General features: G+C 40.0%; 1 protein-coding gene across 5 annotated transcripts in view; it reads left to right on the top strand.

The window, feature by feature from the left end:
• Positions 1-11769: 11769 nt before the first annotated feature.
• Positions 11770-20705, top strand: part of RFX2 (regulatory factor X2) — a 177618-nt gene continuing 168682 nt past the window's right edge. Inside the window, exon 1 of one of the 5 annotated variants that reach the window (XM_069082845.1) lies at positions 11770-12127. The gene's annotated coding sequence lies outside the window, so the exon portion shown is untranslated. The remainder of the gene's footprint in view (positions 12128-20705) is intronic. The other 4 variants (XM_069082846.1, XM_069082844.1, XM_069082841.1 and 1 more) reach the window with 4 other exon arrangements.

Here is a 20705-nt window from a genome sequence, read left to right as displayed (position 1 = left end):
AGGAGGCATTGTCCTAAACTTAGTTTTTTTGTTGCTTTTTTTTGAGATAGTTTTTTTTTTTTTTTTTTTTTTTTTTTGTATTTAGGGAGGGAGGTCTGTAAGTTTTCAGTTTTTCTAAAGTGGTATGATGTAAGGAGAGATGTGGCTATTGTTCTCCTGGACTGTGCTCTGGTCTCTTAGTGACCATAAGTACTCTTTTCTGTGCAGGGTCCTGCTTCTGCTAGTGCTCCTCCTTACCCTGGGACTATGATCTGCAACATCATATGGAAAATGCAACAAAGTCCTGCTCCCAGTATCAGCAAAGGGTCCCCTGTAATCTCCTGCTGACCAGTTGTTTGCCTCCCTTACCCTCTGTAGGTAGTGAGCTCCAGAAGTTGCTGCCAATTCAGTTGCCCCCAAGGCCGGCTGCTGGCTTAGTGGGATACAGCCTGTGCTGGCATGTTGAGCACTGGACTGTACTCCACTCTCACCCCAGTGAGACAGTCCTTTCCTGGATCTTCTATGTTGCCTTGGGCTGGAAAATCATCTTACCCCATCATTTTGTTGGTTCTGCTGCTTTAGAATTCATTTCAAGGTTAATGTTGTTTAGAGGGGAATTTGAAAGAACTGAGCAAGTGTCTGCCTTTACTGGGCCATCTTGGCTCCACCCTCCCTTAGCATCATTTTTTACTCTTTACTAGCACTCACCCCACAAATACAATCAAATGCCAAATCTCGTGGTTTCTACCTTTCTAACATTCCTTGTATATGTCCCTTTCTCTTTTCTCTTTTCTCTTATAGCAACAGCCCTAGTTCAAGTCTTCATTACTCCTCATTGGGGCTATTACCACAGACTTTGGTTTGTCTTTCTGCCTCCAGCTTCTCCTCACTACAACTAATCCTCCATTACCAAGGTATTTTTCTAAAGCACAGATCTGTCAGATTGTTATCATACTCTATGAGGATACCAAGAAGGATCTGTCCTCCAAAGAGCATTTTAATTTGAGTTATACTTTAGCCCAGGAGCAAAAGGCTATGAAGAAGACAAAAATTTACCGTCTGGATATGGTTATAGGCCTGCTTCAAGAGAGAATGAAGACAAAAGGAAATTCTCCAGAAAAATGTGAATGTGATTATGAGGCACATAGATGTAGAAAGGAAGTCCTAATAGAGGTGTAGTCATTTTCAAACTCATGGTATCAAATCCAATTCATATACACACAAAAATCTTCCCTTCCATGAGCTAGGAAGGCAAGTAAAGTTGTTTCAGGAAATATTAATTTTGTGAGAAAATAAAGGAATGTGGACCAGAAGCAGAATGCAGTAGGATCTCACTGTGTGAGTCTGTTTAGCACCTCAGTGCTTGAGGGTTCTTCAAGTATACTTAACTTACAGGATTATGCTTGTACTCATCGTAAAAAGCTGACTACTTCTGGCTGCATAGATGACGCCACATGTCTGTTGTTAAAAAGTTCTTCTATCTCATTTGCTAGACACCCAACCAATAACCTTGAATTATATTCCATGATGCCATCTGTCTGCCCTCTAGAAACTCTTTACAATGCCTTATCTTTAAAACAGGTGGATGACTTTCTTGCTTCCATCATACTTCCATCAAATGAAAGAACAATGACCATTCCTTCTTATTCTCAACATTGCAGTTCAAGTCCACCTTGGAGAAGAAAAGTATCTTTAAATACTTTATATACTTTAAATACTTATACACCTGCAAAGATCCTCCTAACACCATCTTACCCCATAAAGATTCCTAAAGGAAAAGACATCTGAGCATCTAAAAAGACTCCAGATAACAAAACAGAAGATGCAATTGAACATTAAAAAAATCTGGGAAGAATAAATGAAATCGTTTTGAAATTGAAACCAGGTACCCCTCTCCCCAAAAAAAAATTACTAGGGGGAAAAAAGAGCACAGTAAACTTTTACTTCCCAAAGTCACTCATTTAAGTTTCTTGTTGTATACTATGTATCCATATAAATGTTTTCAGAGCTGCTGTAGACTTTGCATATATTCAGGTAAAAGGATATTTTGTTATTGTCTTTAAATATTTAAGACAGAGGTGTCTTGAATGTTTAAGCTAGTTGTGACTTTGTATATTAAAAAAGTTACACTATAGGGGCAGCCAGGTAGCACAGCGAGTAAGAGCACCGGCTCCAGTGTTGAGAAGACCTGGAGATCGAATTCCGGGCTCAGACACTTAGCACCCACCCAGAAACACCTGGCTGTGTAACCTTGAGCAAGTTACTTAACCCCAATTGCTTAGGGGTGGCCAGGTGGCTCAGTGAGTAAGAGCACCGGCTCCAGTGTACAGATGACCTGGATCAAATCTGGGCTCAGATACTCAGCACCACACCCAGAAATAACTGGCTGTGTAACCTTGAGCAAGTTACTTAACCCCGATTGCTTTAAAAAAAAAGTTACACTATATATATAGATAGATATAGATATATATACATACATACATATATATAGCCCCTTTGGAGGGCAATTGGGGTTAAGTAACTTGCCCAAGGTTACATGACTAGTTTTGTATGGGTGTTAAGTGTCTGAGGCCAGACCAAACTCGGGTCCTCCTGACTCCAGGCCAGAGCTTTACTCATTGCACTACCTACCTGCCCCCACAATTTTTAAAAAAGCACAGATCTGATCAATTCATCCTTCCTCTGTCATTGAGCTTTAGTGGCTCCCTACTACCTCCAAGATCAAATATAAACTCTGGCATTTAAAGCTCTTTATAACCTGGCCCCTTCCTACTTTTCCAGTCTTCTTATACTTCGCTCCCCTTTCTGAACTTCATGATCCAGTTATACTAGCTGACTTGTAGTTCCTTGAACAGGTCACTCTATATCCCAATTCCATGCCTTTTGCAATGGCAATCCCCCATGCCTGGAATGCTCTGCCCCTCAATTCTGCCTCTCAGTTTCCTTCAAGATCTAGCCCAAATCCTTTCCAGCAGCTAATACTTTCCCTTTTCAGATTATCTTCTATCTATTCTGTGTATGTGTATCTTATATGTACTTAGTTATTTATATGTTTTCTGCATTAGAACGTACACTCGAGAGCAGAAACCGTTTTTGCCCTTTTTTGTATCATTAACACTTAGCATAGTGCCTGACACATAGTTAAGTCTTTAATAATTACTTGTTGACTGATTAATGGATGTGAGATGCAGAATGACATATATAGAATCCAATATGTGGATTTGTTTTGCTTATGAGATAAAAAAAATAATCTGGATATATATGATCTTTAGGTGAAGGGAAGGAGATGAGTGTGGATCTCAAAAGAAAGAAAAATGGAAAGAAGATAGTTACTGAAACATTTAAAAACATAAAAGAGAATAGAAAGACCTTCAAAGGGAGATACAGATAAGCAATACAATTTTAAAACTAACAGTGACTTTTTTTAAAGGGCAAGTTGATTATATTATATATGCCTTTTTCTGTGTTTTTTTTTGGTGCATGGTGATGCTTATATTAATTGATGTTGGCTTAGTGTAGAATAACCAAAAATTATTTAGAAAAAAATTCCCAGTGTTATTTAACCTATTTGCCTCAAAATGAGACTTTTTTTTTTTAATTGTCTGCTGAGGCAATAGTGGAAAAAAGCATCGGGCAAATTATTTCATGTAAGTGAGCCTCAATATTCTCACCTGTAAAATAGAAATAATGATGTTTGTCTTACATTCCTCAGCTGTGAGGAAAGTTCTTGGCAAACCTTAAAGGAGCTGTTTTTGTTTATTTTCCTGCAAGTGTGCTTGTAATTGACAATTAAGGCATGGAATGGAACAGAATCTAAAGATTCTGATACCATATGAGCTATTCTTCATGCCAAGGAAACCCAGGTGAAATCCTTGACTCATTATCCCCTCCATATTCAATCAATTGCCAAGGCCTATTTCACCTCTGCATCTTCTATACACCTCATTCTTTCCTCTGATACTACCACCATTCTGGTTCAGACCCTCATCATCTCATGCCTGGATTATTTCAATAACCTGCTGGTGAGTCTGACGGCATCAAGTCTCTCCCCACTCCAATTTATCCTCCATTCAGTCATTAAAATGATTTTCCTAAAGCACAGATCATTTCATCTCCCTACTCAATAAATTCCAGCAGCTCCCTATCACCTTGAGGATTAAATATGAAATCCTTTGTCATTCAAAGCCCTTCATAAATTAGCCCCCTCCTACTTTTTTAGTCTTCTTACACTCTACTCCCCACCAGGTACTCTTCCATTCAGTGACACTAACTTCTTTGCTGTTCCATAAACAAAAGACTCCATCTCTTGGCTCTGGACATTTTCTCTAGCTATCTCCCATGCCTGAAATACTCTCCCTCCTCATCTGTACCTACTGGCTTCTGTGACTTCAGGACCCAGCTAAAATTTCATCTCTTCCAGGAAGCCATTCCCAACCCCTCTTAATTTTAGTGCCTTCTCTTTTTTAATTATTATTTTAAAATTATTTTAATTATTAATTTAATTATTTAAATAATCTCTATTTTTAATTATTTTATTTATATTATGGCTTTTTTGTACTTCTCTGCTGCTTGTTGTTTCCCCTATTAGACTGTGAACTCCTTGAGGGCAGGGACTATCTTTTGCTTCTTTTTGTAACTCCAGCACTTGGCACAGTTTTTAGCACATAGTAGTAGGTACTTAAGAAATGTTTATTGACTAACTACCAACAAATCTTGTATTTATATAAATTACTTTTCTTTAAAAGGCATACTAATTAATGCAGTGTTTCTATTATACTAATCCTCCTATAAATTCTCCACAGAAGGATCTACCCAAAGTTCTGGAGACCTTCCCCCAAATATCATGATGTTGCTTATATACTAATGGAAACCATTAATTGTCTCTCACTTTCACTGTATGAGCAATCTACTTCCTTTTCTGATCACAAATTTCTCTGATATCTTTTATACTGCTTCCCTTGCCCAATTATTCCTGGGGTATTATGTTGCAGCCCATTTATGACAACCATGTACCTCCTATTACCCTTGGGGTGACCTGTAGCTTTCATTTTTTGACCAAATGTACTATGGAATAATATTTCTTGTTGCCTCAGTAGGAATGATAAAACCAGCTTAGCCAGACTCTTTTATTTTCCTCTTTCCAAGTATAACCTATAATTCTACCCTCCACTTAGCTAAAATTTCTTTTTTTCCCCTAGCTTCATTTGGAGTGAGACTGTCAAGATGAATGATTCATTTCTTCCAATGGGATATCCTTTAATTGGTTACACAACAAAGATGTTACATTTAGAGTAACAACTAAGTTAAAATTAATATACAATCTAAAACCTGTATAATTTTTTGTATCTTCTGCTATCTTTTCCACCATTCTAACACAGTCTCTGTAAAAGGCCTCCTCTTCCCCAGAACTGAAGGTAACTTTTGTATTTCTCTTGTTTCATGAGTTGCTAGTCAAAGACTTTATCAACAACTAGTTCAGTGATGAGCATTTCCATATTTAGCTAGGCTGGTTCTTGGAAAACAAATAGTCTGTTGCTAAGACAGTTCTCAAAGCCTTTACAACATGGCAGAACCTGTCGGAGCTTGTGTTTCACTGGCATAGCCTCCAAGAACCTAAGGTCACTTCCTTCTTCCTGAGATCTTTAATAGTTTCTCTCTCTCCCTGCTTTTCCCCCCCACCATATTTTCTCCTATTCTGATTCCATACCCTATGACCATGGTTTCCTTGGAGGCTGAATCTCAAAGAATATTAGCCTCCTTCCAAGATGGACAATTCATGGTGCATCAGCCTAGTTCTTTGCCCTAAGTGACTTTTGAGTGGATAGAACTGGCTCTAGCTGGATACTATATACTTTTTCTCAGGTTTATGGGAGTGCCATACACACCCCATACATACACAGTGTTCTCTTTCCATGTCCTGTCCTACTCCCACAATTCTTCAGTTCTCTGGCCCTGCATCAGCAAGCTACTACTATGTGGTGGATTTTTGTAGTTTGGGTCTCTAAGGCTCTGGGAGAAAGGAGGGTGGAGCAGGAATGTGGTATTGGACTGTATTGCCAGTCTAGGATCACTTCTATATTATGTAGGCCTTTGCTGGGGGTAAAAATTATTATCTTTTAAAATGGTAATCCTCTCCTAAAGTCATACTTCAATGATCCTGAGCTCTTAAAGACTATGGACAGTGGAGGACAGATTCCAGCAGATCTCATCTAACTGAAAAGGCTCTGATGTATGGGCCTGGTGACAGACATATGTTTGTGATCTGAAACCTAGCTTAGATAAATTCAGAGACTCACCATGATGTAGCTTGGTGTAGCTGAAGGAGTATTGAATTTAGAGCATTGGCAGTTTTGCTACTTATACCAATGTGACCCTGGGCAAATCAATTAATCCCTCTGGCCGAGTTTCTCATCTATAAAATTAAATGCTTCTATTAGGTGAACTCTAAGGTCCCTTCCAGTTCTAACCTGATGAGCTTCTTTCCCTAGGTTGATCACAAGTAGATGAATCTTCTGGATACAGCATTTCTAGCAGACCATCTACTAAGTTATAGTGGGGTGTGGTGACTGGAGCTCATAGATCCTTGAAGTAAAGTTTTAATCATTAATTCAGTCAAAAAGTATTTATTAAGCCATACTACTTGCCAAATACTATTCACCAACAGGCCTACAGTCAAATAAAGACAACTAGCAAATATGCACAGTGCCTGAAGCTAAATAGAAATATCGTAGGAGAGACTAATTTCCCTTGTCTGGAAGTATTCAACAAATTACATTTAAAACTCCCTCTTAAGTAAATAAGGAGAATGAGTACTGGTGTATTCATTTCCAAGGGTAGGTGACAAAACTTCCCCAGGATCTATTGATTGGGTATTCCAAAGACCAATCAAGAAGCAAAGAAGGAGAACTATACCAATTTTGTTACAATATGTTCTCTGATTTGCTTTGAGTAGTATTCTTTTGTTATTGATTCATTGAACAGTTACTAAAATCTTACAACAGGGAGCTTTTAATACAAAAAATAAATTTTGTATTAAATACAAAAATTTAATAGGAAAAGCAATGGACCCTTCCCTTACTACTACTCCCAACATGGAGCTACTAGGAACTCATTTACTAGGCAAATATAATTTCTCTCAACATGTGGGATTTTAAGGATTTACAATATTTTTCATCTGGATTTTTATCCATTGGATCAAACTCTCTCTCTTCCCTCTCCTCCCTCCCCCATTCATATGTCCTGTTCGTATCCTCTCATAAATCCTCCCCCAGTGATCAACCTGACTGGCTGGGTGCCTGTCTCTAAATCTTCTGATACTGTAAAGGTGCCAAGGAGATGGGAGAGCTATCTATTAGTTATCTATATTTTCCCTACATGACCAGCCTACTTTCTTTTCTAGTCATCTGATGAGAAGTGGTGCCAAAGAATAGAATAGAAATATCAAATAGAAAGTGATTCCTACAGTTGCATATTAACTTAGAAAACCACAAATTAACATCATTTATGTTGTATTGAATTTTATTTTGTTAAATATTTCCCAATTACATTTTAATATGGTTAGGTTTTGTAGGCCACATGGCCTCCAGTCTGACTCCTCTGCTTCATATAATTTATGAATAATATTTCATTACTAACTTTTGGCAGCCCTCTCATACTCACTTGGCCTCTCCAAGCATGTTTTAAAACATTATTTACTTTTAGTTTTCAACATTCACTTTTATAAGATTTTGAGTTGCAAATTTCTGCTCTCCCTCTCCTCCCTCCTCCATGCAATCTGATATAGGTTATACATGTACATTCACATTAAACACATTTCTACATTAGTCATGTTGTGAAAGAAGAATCAGAACAAAAGGGAAAAAAACCTGAGAAAGGAAAAAAAAAGAGACAAAATAGTATGCTTCAATCTGCATTCAGACTCCATAGTTCTTTCTCTGCATGTGGATAACATTTTCCTTCTCCATGGCACTCTGGAAGACCTGTAACTTTAATACTTCCGACACTGTGGCATTCCATGACTTGCAGCTATATAGCAATGCTGGAAGAACATTGATATTTTTTTAATGATCCTTTATTTTGAGAAGCTGGGGTCATTAAAAGCACTGCACAATTTCCAAAAGCAATCCAATTAGCTTGTCTCCTCCAGCTAATTTCTGGGCCCCACTTGTCCATCTGTAATGTATATCCAAGGTATATGTATTGATGGACCAGCTTCATGGACTGTTCATCTAAGTACATGTCAGAGTCTCATCAAAAGGCATTCTTTCTATTTGACCCATTTGCCTATTTTTCTAACTCGGCAAAATATTTAGAATGACCTATACAGACATCCATCTATAGCAACATTGATGAAGGTGAGGAAGGGGGAAGGTAAGACTTTCATAAATGATAATCTATAGCAGGCCACATCTTTACTTACAATTGATTGAAAGTTACAGACTTTTGTTGTTGATTAGTTGTGTCCAATTCTTTGTGTCCCCAATTGGAGTTTTCTGGGCAGAAATACAGTAGTGGTTTCCTATTTCTTCCTCCAGCTCATTTTACAGATAAGGAACTAAGGTGAACAGGGTTAAGTGACTTGCCCAGAGTCACACAGCTAGCAAAAGTGTCTGGAGGTCAGATTTGAACTCAGGAAGATGAAGCTTCCTGACTTTAGGCCCAGCACTCTATCCACTGAACCACCTAGCTGTCAAAGTTATAGGTTACAAAAACCATTTGATTTCAGTAGAGAAATGCTACCTCAAAGCCTCTCCTTCAATAGGATGTCTCCCATGAATATGTCAAAATCACGTGAGTCCTTAAATTATTATAACAACAAGGTAACTGTTGTTCAGTGACTTCTGCTTAGTATTATCAATGGAGACACAAAGCAAAGAGATGTGTGATCACTAAAGGTGTTTGCTACCAGCATTATGTCCAGTGTAGGGCCCTAATGAAAGAAGACTTTGGTTAGTTTTCCAGATGTTCCTGTGTTTGGATGACATTGTGCTGATTTCATCAACTTCCAGAGTAAAAACTCCTAAATGAGATTTAGTATTAGTCAAAAGAGTTTGGCCTAACTATCCACACGGGAAAAAACAAGTGGATGAAGGATACCTATTGCCCTCATGGAAATACTATTCTAATTTTATAGCAGAGATCCTTATTCTCTTTTGTTGTGGGCCCTGTTGGCAGTTTGGTGAAGCCCAAGAAATCCTTCCCAGAAGAATGTTTGTATATGCATAAAATAAAATATATAGGATTGCAAAGGAAACCAATTATATTGAAAAACATGTCAAAATATTTTAAAAAACACAGTAAGCTCATGAACCATGGGTTGAGCCCATTTTATAGATGATCCAATTTATAGATATTCACTTTATAATCAACTATGAAGCACTTTTGTTTATGCATTAAGTGAGTTATACTTATGAAATAAATTCTTTGGGGCATTTAAGGTACAAGAATACAAGTGTCCATTGTAGTCAGTTTGGTGTAGTGTAAACTTGGAGTTAGAAGATCTGGGGTGAAGTTCTAACTCACTGTGTAAATCTTGATCAAGTCAGTTAAGGAATCCTAGGTTTGAATTCTGACTCTTACATTTTTAAATTCTAGGCAGATTGTATTGCCTCTCTTGACTCTTGTTTTCCCCTCTGTAAAAAGGATTTCATAGCATCTGCTTCACCTAGCTGGCAGAAAAGAACCTCAAACTACCTTTCCAGATTTATTATATATTTCTCTCCTTCATGTACTTAACATAAACCAGCCAAATTGCTCTTGCTATTCCTCACACACACTGTATCTCGTCTTTGTGCCTTTGCACTGGTTGACCCACATGCTTGGAGTGTACTATTTTCACCTTTTTCATAGAAGTCCCTGGGTTTTCTTCAAAGCTCAGTGACTTTTTATACGAAGCTTTTCCTGATCCCTTCAGTTGCTAGAGTCTTTCTTCTCAAAATTACCTTTAACTCATTTTATGTGTATTCTATATGTAATAATTCCATAGATGTTATCTCTATTAGAATGTAAGCTTCTTGAGAGCAGGGACTGTTTCACTTTAATCTTTGTATAGTGCCTAGCCCACAGAAGTCTTTTAAATAAATGCCTGTTGATTAGCCTCTGCTGCTGGTGCCTTGATTTTGTATATGCTTAAATATGTACACGCTGTCTGCCTCCTTAGAAAATAAATTCCCCAAAAGCAGTGCCAGTATTTTTGTCTGTACTCCTAACATTATACATATATACAATACATGTTATCATCACATATAGAACATATTCCCAACCTAGATTCCATGTGCATATGTGTATGTAGCATGTACATGGTCTTACATGTTTATACAGGCACATGTTTATATTATATATGTGCATGTGTATATATACATGTATTGTGTGTGGGGGGGAGGGAGAGAGAGAAAATATTTTTCAGGTACCTTATTAGCTGCTGCTCAAATAAGCCAGCACAAGATAGACTCGTGCGGCGGCCAGGTAGCACAGCAAGTAAGACCACCGGCTCCAGTGTTGAGAAGACCTGGAGATCGAATCCCAGGCTCAGACACTTAGCACCCACCCGGAAACACCTGGCCGTGTAACCTTGAGCAAGTTACTTAACCCCAATTGCTTAGGGGCGGCCAGGTGGCTCAGCGAGTAAGAGCACCGGGTCCAGTGCTGGGACGACCTGGAGATCGAATCCCGGGCTCAGACACTCAGCAGCACACCCAGAAATAACTGGCCGTGTAACCTTGAGCAAGTTACTTAACCCCGATGGCTTTGGAAAAAAGAAAAAAAGATAGACTCGTAAACAGCAGTTTATTCACTTAAGAGTATGACACATAGTATCAGGGGGTGATGGAACATGCCTGTGTCAATTCCATATAACTGAAAGATTTTTAAGAGCTAAAAGTCATCTGTTAAGAGTTGACATATACATATATTCACAAATTATATATTTGAAAAAAGTTTAAGAGCTAAAAGTGATCTAAAAATTGCTATAACTCCACACTGATACACACACATATATATACACAAACACATACACACAAATATATATAGCTGAAAGAGGATTTTTAAGACCTAAAAGTGATCCATTAGTTGGCATAGCTACCGACACACATATACTCAGAGGATGATCCAAAAGTTTTAGTGAAGCTGTAAGCTTTAATAGTTTACTTTTGGAATATCTTGTATACATGTTTGATATACAACATAATCTATATAATATAGTATATTGCATAATATATAGCATAAATATAAGGTGAATAAATATATATACAAAGTGGTTAAGTTACAAGCTCGTTTGGGAGGAGGGCACCAGCATAAGGGAAATCAGGAAACTTTCGCTTCTTATCGGGCTTCACTGTAAGACCCCTCCCCTTCCGACCTCCCCCATTTTGAAAGAATTTCCTGGCACAGGACTCCCGTTTCACACTTCCCATTCCTCGCCCGCACTCGTCCCCCTCAACTCTCACTCTGCTCCTCATTCAAATTTCTTCTCTCCTCTTCCCTTCTGCCCTCCACCCTTCCCTTCTCTTCCTTCACCCGCTCAACCCTCCGCTCTTTCCCATCTCAGCTCTCCCCCTTTTCTCTTCCTTTCTCCCCACCCCCTTTCCAGGAAGCTCCAAGTCGAGCGCCAACTTTCAAGGCCCGCCCCCTATCTTCTCCACTGTTGGTCAGACTTCGGCTAGAACTCAAGCTTTGACAGACACCCAGAAGAGCCAATGAGACGGCAAGACTGGGCCCCCGCCCATTATGCACAGAGTAGGGAGGGTGACGGTTGAGCCGAACGTGGTAACAGTTGCCGCTAACAACCCTCCTTTCCTCCCTCCCTATTCCCCGCCCCTCCCCCTTCCGAGCGCAGGAAAACCCTGGTCAGGCTCCGGCGGAGTCGGGGTGCGCGCACGCGCGTTCCCTCCGGCTCGGGCTCGGGGCGCGAGGACAGAGGAGGGAGGAGGAGAAGGAGGAGGAGCTTAGGGGAGGGAGGAGGAGGAGGAGCGGGAGCGGCCGTGCCGCCGCCGCTGCCGCCGCCATAGAGACAGTAGCCGTGGAGACTGTTACTTACCAACGGGGAGCAACACGCAGCCGGAGCCGCCGCAGCCGCCGCCGGAGCCACAGCCCGAACTCCAGGCCGAACCCGCGAGAGGCAGCGCCGCCGCGGCCCCCGCTGCCGCTGCAGGTGACCGATGCGAACGAGCGAACCCCGACCTGGCCGGCCCGGCCCGGAGGGGGAAAGTTTGTGGGGCCTCCTCCGTCTCTCTGGGCCGGGCCCCGCGCACAGGCTCCCTCCGCACGCCACACGCCGCACTTGCTGTCACTCTCGCCCTGCCCGACACCCTCACAAGCGCTGGTCCAGGGTCGGGCTGGGCGGGGGCGGGGGCGGGAGGACCCCCACCCCACCCCACCCCACTGCGTGATTCCTTCGCCCTCCTCCCAGGCATCGGAACCCCAGCCGGCTCCGGCTGGGGGGGGGGGCATTTCCTCCCCACTCCCGCCCTCCCTTTCTTTCCGTCCCCCCTGCTCTAGCACCCGGCTCACTTTCTTTAAGGACTTGGCAGAGTTCGGCAGAGTTGACATTGACTTTGGGACTCTTCCCCCCGCCCCCCCATTTCTTCCTTCTCCCTTCCCTCCCCCTGGGAGTGAGTCTCCGGAGGGCGCCCCCCACCCCATTCCACTTGCTGGCTCCTCCCCCTGCTGTCCTTTCCCCCCTTTTCCCCCCTCCCGTCTGGTCGCCGCCCAGGCGCTGCCACAACTTCCTCCCTCTTTGGGGAGTCCCTGCCTCCCCCTCTTCCCCTCCCACTCCAGCCCGAGGTCCCCCCAGCGTGGTCCGGCCGGGCCCCCGCCCCGGCTCCTGCCTTCTTTACAGCTGCCTCAGTATTTGGACGGATCCGGCACTTGACAAAGTTTCCTCTCTATAGCCCGCTTTTAAAAAGACAGTGTCTCCAGACCTAGACCTGGAACCTCCTTGGCATCGCCCCCCTGCCTATTATTCAGACCTAAAACAAAACGCTCTCCCCATAGCATAAGTGCTTTTCATTCCCACCCCACCCCACCCCACCCCTTCGTGTTAGAAAAAGCGATCCCAACTAAGCTCCCCGAGTTTCTTTTTCTCTTTCTATCATTTTCACACAGCGATCGCCGACATCAAACTCCTCTTCATCTGTGTAGTTTATAGTGTGTTTCTTCCTTGCAGTTTGTTTTAAAACATCCCAGGACCCCAGAAGGGAATCTCTGTCCCAACTTTAGAGTCTTATAGTGAGAGGGCATTGGCGGAATGACACTTTTGAACTAGGCACTTAAATGAGACTTCTAATCTCATGTTATTCTTGCCATTCCTATGACTGAACAAGTGTCGTTTTCCAGTTTTAAACTCCTGGGGGTATGTGAGGAAAATAAATTAAAGGGTGGGGGACGATGGGAAATAATGGATTATTTCAATACTTTAAATTTATTTTTCATTTTTCTCACTTCCCCACCTCTTTTGTTTTCTAGCCATTTTCATCCTTTGTAAAATGACTGCCGCTTACATTGTTCTTCCATTTTTGTCAAATCCCTCTCAGTGTAACTACTGTAGTTCTAATTCTTCCTTTCTTTGTTTTTTAAAAAAAAATTCTTCTGAGCAAAATACATGGAATAGTGGGAAAGAGCACTAACTATCCGACTTCCAACGATCCAGGCTCAAACCCCACCTGTGACACTAACTGTGTGGGCACATCACTGAATCTACCTGGGTTTCAGTTTCTGCAGCTCTGAAGTGAGGTGGTTGAACTCAATAGTAACTGCCTCAGAAGTGCCTTTCCTCTATCTGTGATCCAGTGAGATTTCTCAGTTCCAACTTTTTTTCTCATTCCCTTTTACTCCAACTTCTATATTCTTTTGGTTTGTTTGTTTCCATCCTTTCATTCAAGTATTGAAACATTGTTTTGTAGTGGGTTTTATTTTTTAAGCTTGTAGCAAAGAGGGGCAGCTAGGTGGCAGTGAATAAAGCACCAACCCTGGAGTCAGGAGGAGCTGAGTTCAAATTCAGCCTCAGACACTTAATACACTTACTAGCCTTGTGACTTTGGGCAAGTCAGTTAACCCCATTTACCCTCCAAAAAGAAAAAAAAAAGCTTGTAGCAAAGAGGTATCATAGTTTAAGAGGAAAGAAACTTCCTCTCTGGCCATTTGAATATACTTCCCATTCCTTTCTCCCATTACTCAGCCTTAAAAAATACGAACTAGCTTTGGAAATAGGCGCTCCCCTTCTCATTCAGGGCAAGTAATAGTTTGTTGTGAACCTGCAAAAAGGGTAGTTGATTGAATTAATTTTACTGATAGTATGTACCTTAATGGGAGAAAATAGATAGTTCGAATGGCTTATGTACTTGGCTAGTATTCTTGCACCCTTTATTGGATTGTAAAAGGCTACTCAAAAAACGCAATGAAAGAAAAGTGCCTGGGTATGAGACTCCGAGATACAGGCTCTCCCAAAAGTCTTAGTGCCATTTTAGTAATTAGTTACCAGACTTTTGGGACAGTCTATATCTCATAGCAAGTAAAGTTCAAGTAGCTCAAAACAGTGGGGCAGCTACGTGGTACAGCACATGGAGTGCTGGGCCTGGAGTCAGGAAGACTTGAGTTCAAATGTGGCATCAGACACAATCACTTGTGTGATCCTGGGCAAGTCATTTAACTGTTTGCCTCAGTTTTCTCCTCTATAAAATGAGCTGGAGAAGGAACTTGTAATCCACTCTAGTATCTTTGCCAAGAAAACCCCAAATAGGGTCATGAACAGTTGAACATGACTGAAAAACAAAACAAAACAAAAACTTAAAAAAATGCTAAGACTTTTGGACAAGCTTATATCCCAGAACCCTAGACCCAGTATCTTTCTGGATGTTTTTTTAATAATCTGAGAATCTTTAAGCTTTAACAGTACTACACTAAGACTTTTGGGATACATTATATTTCAGCTGATTGGAGCCTTAATAATAGTTGAATGATTACTCAAAATAACCAATCCTATATAGTAAAACTTCCACTTTAACATGTTTCCATAAAAAGTAGCCAGTTATTGAACACTTTATATAAAACCTTCCCAAATAAACTTGCTTTCTACTTCTCAAAAGGAGAAATTAATGAATAATTTAGTTACCCACAGTAAAAGAGCAAGTTATAGGCAGTTCATTAATTGCTAGCTTTCAGTCAAGAGCCTGGTTACCATTAGGGAAGAGATCCTTCACCTTAATTTAAGATGACCACATTATTTATAGTTTATCAGTGTTTGCTATTAAAACATGACTTAAGCAAATATACATCATTGTGGATTAAATTGTGAAACTTTATCTGGAGCTTATTTTTGCACCTTAGGGTTTCCTATTCACTTGTTCCCCTCAACATATTATACCATTTTCTTTAAATTTTAACTTTAGATTAAAGGTTACTAATGCACTTGGAAATCATAGGTTACTACTATCAACATTGTAGAGGACCTTAAGGGACTTCAAAATATGAGAAAATGAGTGATTATTTTTATCATATAGTCATAGATATGGAAAAACCCTTAGCTTAATATTTATCATTTTAAACTTTTTTAATATCCCCAAAACAATAAATACATTTTATTTTGTGCTTTTAAATTATGAAAATTAACTTTAAATAATTAAGGAGAATTTGGGCAATCATGCTGCTTTTAGAGGCTGTACTTAAATTAAGAGTAGAGTGGTGTGTAGATATATGTGTTTTTTAAAGTGCCCTATCTTCCCCTCATTTAAACTATATGGTGATTAGATGCTTCCCTGCAGAACAGTTTCTAGTTAAGATAGAGGTTTGGAGCTTGAGACATATTCGAGATCCATTTTTATTCAAATGTATTAGGAACCGTAAGATCACTGGGAAAGAAGGCATAGATAAAAAAAGGGGGGGAAGGACATTATTGTTGGTATAGGGACATCAGCCAAATTGGAATGGAGGCTTGAGAAGAGAGTGTAGGAGAGACAAGAAGTATCAAATGGAGAGGAAGACCATGACAGAATAATCCTTTGAAAGTTCAAGACAAAGAGGGAATTGATGATGTGGTTCATCTTTGCTACTTAATAGCTTTCTTACCCTGTGCAATATTTCTGAGACTACTTTTCTCTCTTGTAAAATGGGGATAATAACTCTTGCAATAACCTAACTCACTGCCTTGTTTGGTTAGGCAAACCAAACTAAACCCTGTTAAATTCTATAGAGATGTAAATTATTGTTCAGAAAGCTTTATAGCAGAAGACAAAAAGGAATTTGGATGGCACTGAAAAACTTGAACTTACTATGTAGAAAACTTTATGAATGGAAATTCTTGAGAGCATTTCTAATGTGCTGTGCCATGTTTTGTTATGTAGGAGATTTGACAAACTACTAGTTTGGTAGACTAGGCTGGCGGTTACTAGTTGAAAGGAGAATCAGTTGGACCTTAGATGAGTTGATTGTAAATAGCTAGATAGAAACTAACTCAGAATGATTGTTTAAAAAATATTCCATGCTAGTCAAGAAAAAAAGTATTCAACACGTAGGAATCAGCCTCATACTTTTTGATTGGTTGAATCGATGAACTTGAAATAATTTGGTTTATGGGGGAAAAATCCATAAACATCACAGACTACCAAAGGGTGGAAGGACCTTAGCATTGCCCTTATCTGGCTCAGAGATGACCCTCTGGTAACACAGCCAAGTACATAGTAGGCCTCAACTCTACATCTTCTGATTTTAAAGCTTGATTCCTTAGATTATATCATACAGCCTCCACTGTTGAATTCAGTTTCTAAAAGTTGCTTTAGGGTGGGGACTTCAAAGTTAGGTACAAATTTAGGTCAAATGCCTAGTGTAGCTATGGAATAAAAAAAAATGTTTTTGAACCAAATTCAGTACCACAATCTGTACCACAAATGGAGATCTCTCTAATTCAGTACAAGAGCATCATGTTCATTGGTAGGTTGTATTGAATGGCCAAACTGCAGGCAGAAGTTATTTGCTGCAAACATTTTGAAACCAGTTTCCCTTCTCTTTTATCTCTCTTTTGAATGCCAGCTCAGTTGGAGTTTGGAAATAGGCCATTTGGAGCATAGGACTGTCCTGAGGTACATGCCACAACTTGAAGTCAGTCCTCAGAAGCAGCTTTAGTTCATCTCAACTCTTTGTCTTGGAATTATATTTCTAATGCCTGGAGCATGAATTTGGCTTTTGTGCTTTGAGTCTTTGTTGTTTGCCTTGCTACAGCTTTATTCTTGTTTTTGCTGCTTGTAAATTAATGAATTTCCTAAAATGGGTCTGACTTTCCCGCTAGATTATCAGTAGATATACATCTAGAATATACAAATACAAAGCTAATGAGCCCGGCATGTTGTGAATCAGATAATATGTTATATAATTTGTCTTTAAAACAAAATCAAATTCAGAACATTTTTCCTTTTGTAATTATGAACACAGATGTGTGATATTTAGGATCTGCTCATAGTGACTGTAAATATGGCAACTTTCTCCTCGTATCCTAAATTTGAACTTTATTATACAAAACTATTATTCCAGTTATATGAGATCTTTGCTGAGGTAATACTATTCCATGAGGGGGAAACTGATTTCATAATAAGAGATTTCCAGTGTACATTATAACAAAAAACAAGAATTAGTAGGGGAAACTACATTCTGCAAGCAGACTATTAATATTAAGCTGGCAGCTTTATTTAGTGTTTCAATGTGAAGGCTGTTCGTTAGAACCTTTTACAACCTTTTTTTTGTTAACTTGGACATGAAAACCATAAATTAATGTAAATATTTATTTTATGTGGCACTAAATCATTGCAGAGCAATTCAGTTAACTTTCTTGCAATCTGATATGCTGTATATTTGATTTACTGATATTAGTTAAAGGGAATAGTTTCAGACAGTGCACAGTGGATGTATATTAATGGGGGCAGGGGATGGAGGTTGAGGGGGGGAGGAGAAGTTTCTTTGGTTTTTGCTTTATCTGTATGGGATCTTAACAATGCATGGAAATGATTGATGAACTACAGGGCGATTCAGTGAAGCGCTGTTTACAAAGCAGTAGGACTGAGCTATAATCTCACAACATAGGTACTCCCTCTACCTAGCACAGATCGCAACTCAGCTATGCACTTTAATCCATATGGGTTTTGCCTATTTCTTTCTATAGATCCTCTATGGACTATTTTCCTAATATACTGGAGGCCTTCCTTTAGTTTTTTTTTTTTAATATTTTGTGGATCCCTGTATTATATCCAGGCTGTTTATTCCTTACTCTTACTAGACATCTAGGTGTCATGGAAGGTAAGAATGTTAGATTTGGAGTCAAGAAGACCTGAATTCAAATCCTGCCTCTGATTTACTAACTCTGTGATCCTGGGCAAGTTACTTAATCTCTGTGTGCCTCAGTTTCCTTATTTGTAAAACAAAAATAATAATAGCACCTACCTCCCAGGGTTTTTATGAAGATCAAATAAGATAATATTTATAAAGCATGCTGTATAAATTTTATTATTATTCCTATATAATAGTCAGCAAGCATTTATTAGTCACAGTGCCAGGCACTGTACTGGGCCATGGGAATATAAGGACAAAACAGTTCCTGCTGCCAAGACTTATATTCAAACAGGGGAAAGAGCATGTACACATAAAGTAAGTACAAAGTAAGTACAAGGTAATGGGGAAGGAAGGAGGCACTAGGAGTTGGGGGAATCAGAACAGGCTTTGCATCCAAGGTAGCATTGAAGGGAAACTTTGAAGGAAGCTAGGGATTCTATGAGGTGGCAATAAGGAGAGAGTGAATCCCAGCACAGGAGACAGGCATGGCCATGGGAAGTAGAATATTTTGTCCAAGGAACAGCATTTTGGCTAGAATTATAGAGAGGGTATGTGCAGATAAGCCTGAAAAAGTAATCTGGAGCCAAATTGTAAAAAATAAATAAATAAAAATTGTATTAAATGCCAGAGGCTCTTATGATTTATACTAGAGGTAAATAAGGAGCCTCTGAAACTTTTTGAGCAGAGGAGTGGTGCTTAGACCTATACTTTAGACTTTTAACTGGGTTTTCTTCCTCCTGAGATCTTTGACAATTTCATTCTTTTGTTTTCATATTCCCCTATCACTTGCTCCCATTGCTTTCCCTTTGATAGCAGTTCTCCTAGGAATTAGACCTCAAAGCTATCTCATTTTCCTTTTCACTAGCCTCATTCTGTGCCCCAAATGACTTGGAGGTATAGAACTGGCCTCAACTAGACACCAGTCCCCTTCCTTCAGGCCTGGTAGAATGCTACCCACATCCAACCTCTTAACTGCTTGTGCCCTGCTCCAGTTGCCTGGGTTTCTTAGTTCTGTGACTGAACACTGCTACCTCAGGTAGAGCAAACTGCTTATTTTCCCATACCCCCACCTCTGTCACATAGATGGAAGAGGGCAGATTTGAGTTCTGTTGTTGATTGCCTCAGAATGGAATAAGGGTGAAGGAGAGTGTAGTTAACTGGCAGAGATTGCAGCAACAGTAGTACGGGACTTACTGATGGAACCCATACCACAAACCTGTGTCAGGTCAGGTCATATGGCCCTGACAAACTGTAGGGGCTGATGGGGAAGGGGTGCTGAACAAATGTGTTAGGGATTAGACTTCTGTGCTGTTCATTCCTGAGGGTTCTTGGTGCCTTGGCACATAGAGACAGCTGTAATTGCTTTACTTCTTGTCCATAATTCTTATTTTGGAGAGGTTTGACAGGTCATGAAGATTGGAGAAAATGACTAGTTCTCCATCTTGTTGGTCACCTGTAACAGAAGTTCAGAGTTGTGCTTTAGAAAGATCAGTTTTGGATGGGAGAAAGACAATAAGAACAGCACATCTTTATATGGGTGCTTAGCTTTCCTGGCACATGATAAGCACTTAATAAATACTTTTTCATTCATTCGTAACAGCACTTTAAAGTTTACTTATGCTTAGTTGCCAACTAAAAGGAGGAAGAGATGGGGCTGAATTGCTACAAGAAGTTGGACAGTTCTTTTAACCCTACTGTAAACACCTGTCTTTTTTGAATACACCTGTTCTCTCAGTGACAGATCTTGGCACATTATAACCTCTGAAGAATCCAAATCACAAGAACCAGAAGGGCAACAGAGGGAGACCAAATGTCATTCCTAAAATGTGATGCCTAGAATTAATCACACTTGGTGGGAGCAAGTGGGCTGCAACAATCTTCCTCTGACGACCCCTGTGTAGGAAGTGGTGTGAGGAATATCATACAGAAAAGGAGATGGACAGTCATTTGACAAGAGTTAGACTTGATAGGTCTACAGGCTGAATGCTCTCTTGGTGCCCATAAAGTAAAAAGACCTGCAGGAAAGATTCCAGTATGTTGAGTACTTGCTGTGTGGAAAATCTGTGGGAAGGACATGGGCAAAATTGCACAAGATGATACAGCCCAGATTACTTATAATCTATAGCAATTGAATCCTAACACTGCTGATTTGATTCATTGAAGTTTCTAAAGTTTACAAAGTGCTTTCTTTCCAACAACCATGTAAAGGAGATACTCCAAATATCATTCTCATTTTCTTAATGAGGAAACAAGTTATATGAGTTTATAATTTGCCTGTAGTCACATAGCTTTGTGTCAGAGCCAGGATTCAAATCTGTATCTCCTGACCAAGTCAGCATACTATGCTACACCATGCTGCCCCACTTTTCCTTCCTTCCTTCCTTCCTTCCTTCCTTCCTTCCTTCCTTCCTTCCTTC

Source organism: Petaurus breviceps, unplaced genomic scaffold, assembly GCF_028583685.1.
Source record: "Petaurus breviceps papuanus isolate PSGF00001 unplaced genomic scaffold, PetGlider_PUasm1.0 172, whole genome shotgun sequence".
Taxonomy (NCBI): Eukaryota; Metazoa; Chordata; class Mammalia; order Diprotodontia; family Petauridae; genus Petaurus; species Petaurus breviceps.
The sequence above is the reverse complement of the archived record's forward strand: the minus strand, read 5'-3'. Positions and strand labels throughout refer to the sequence as shown.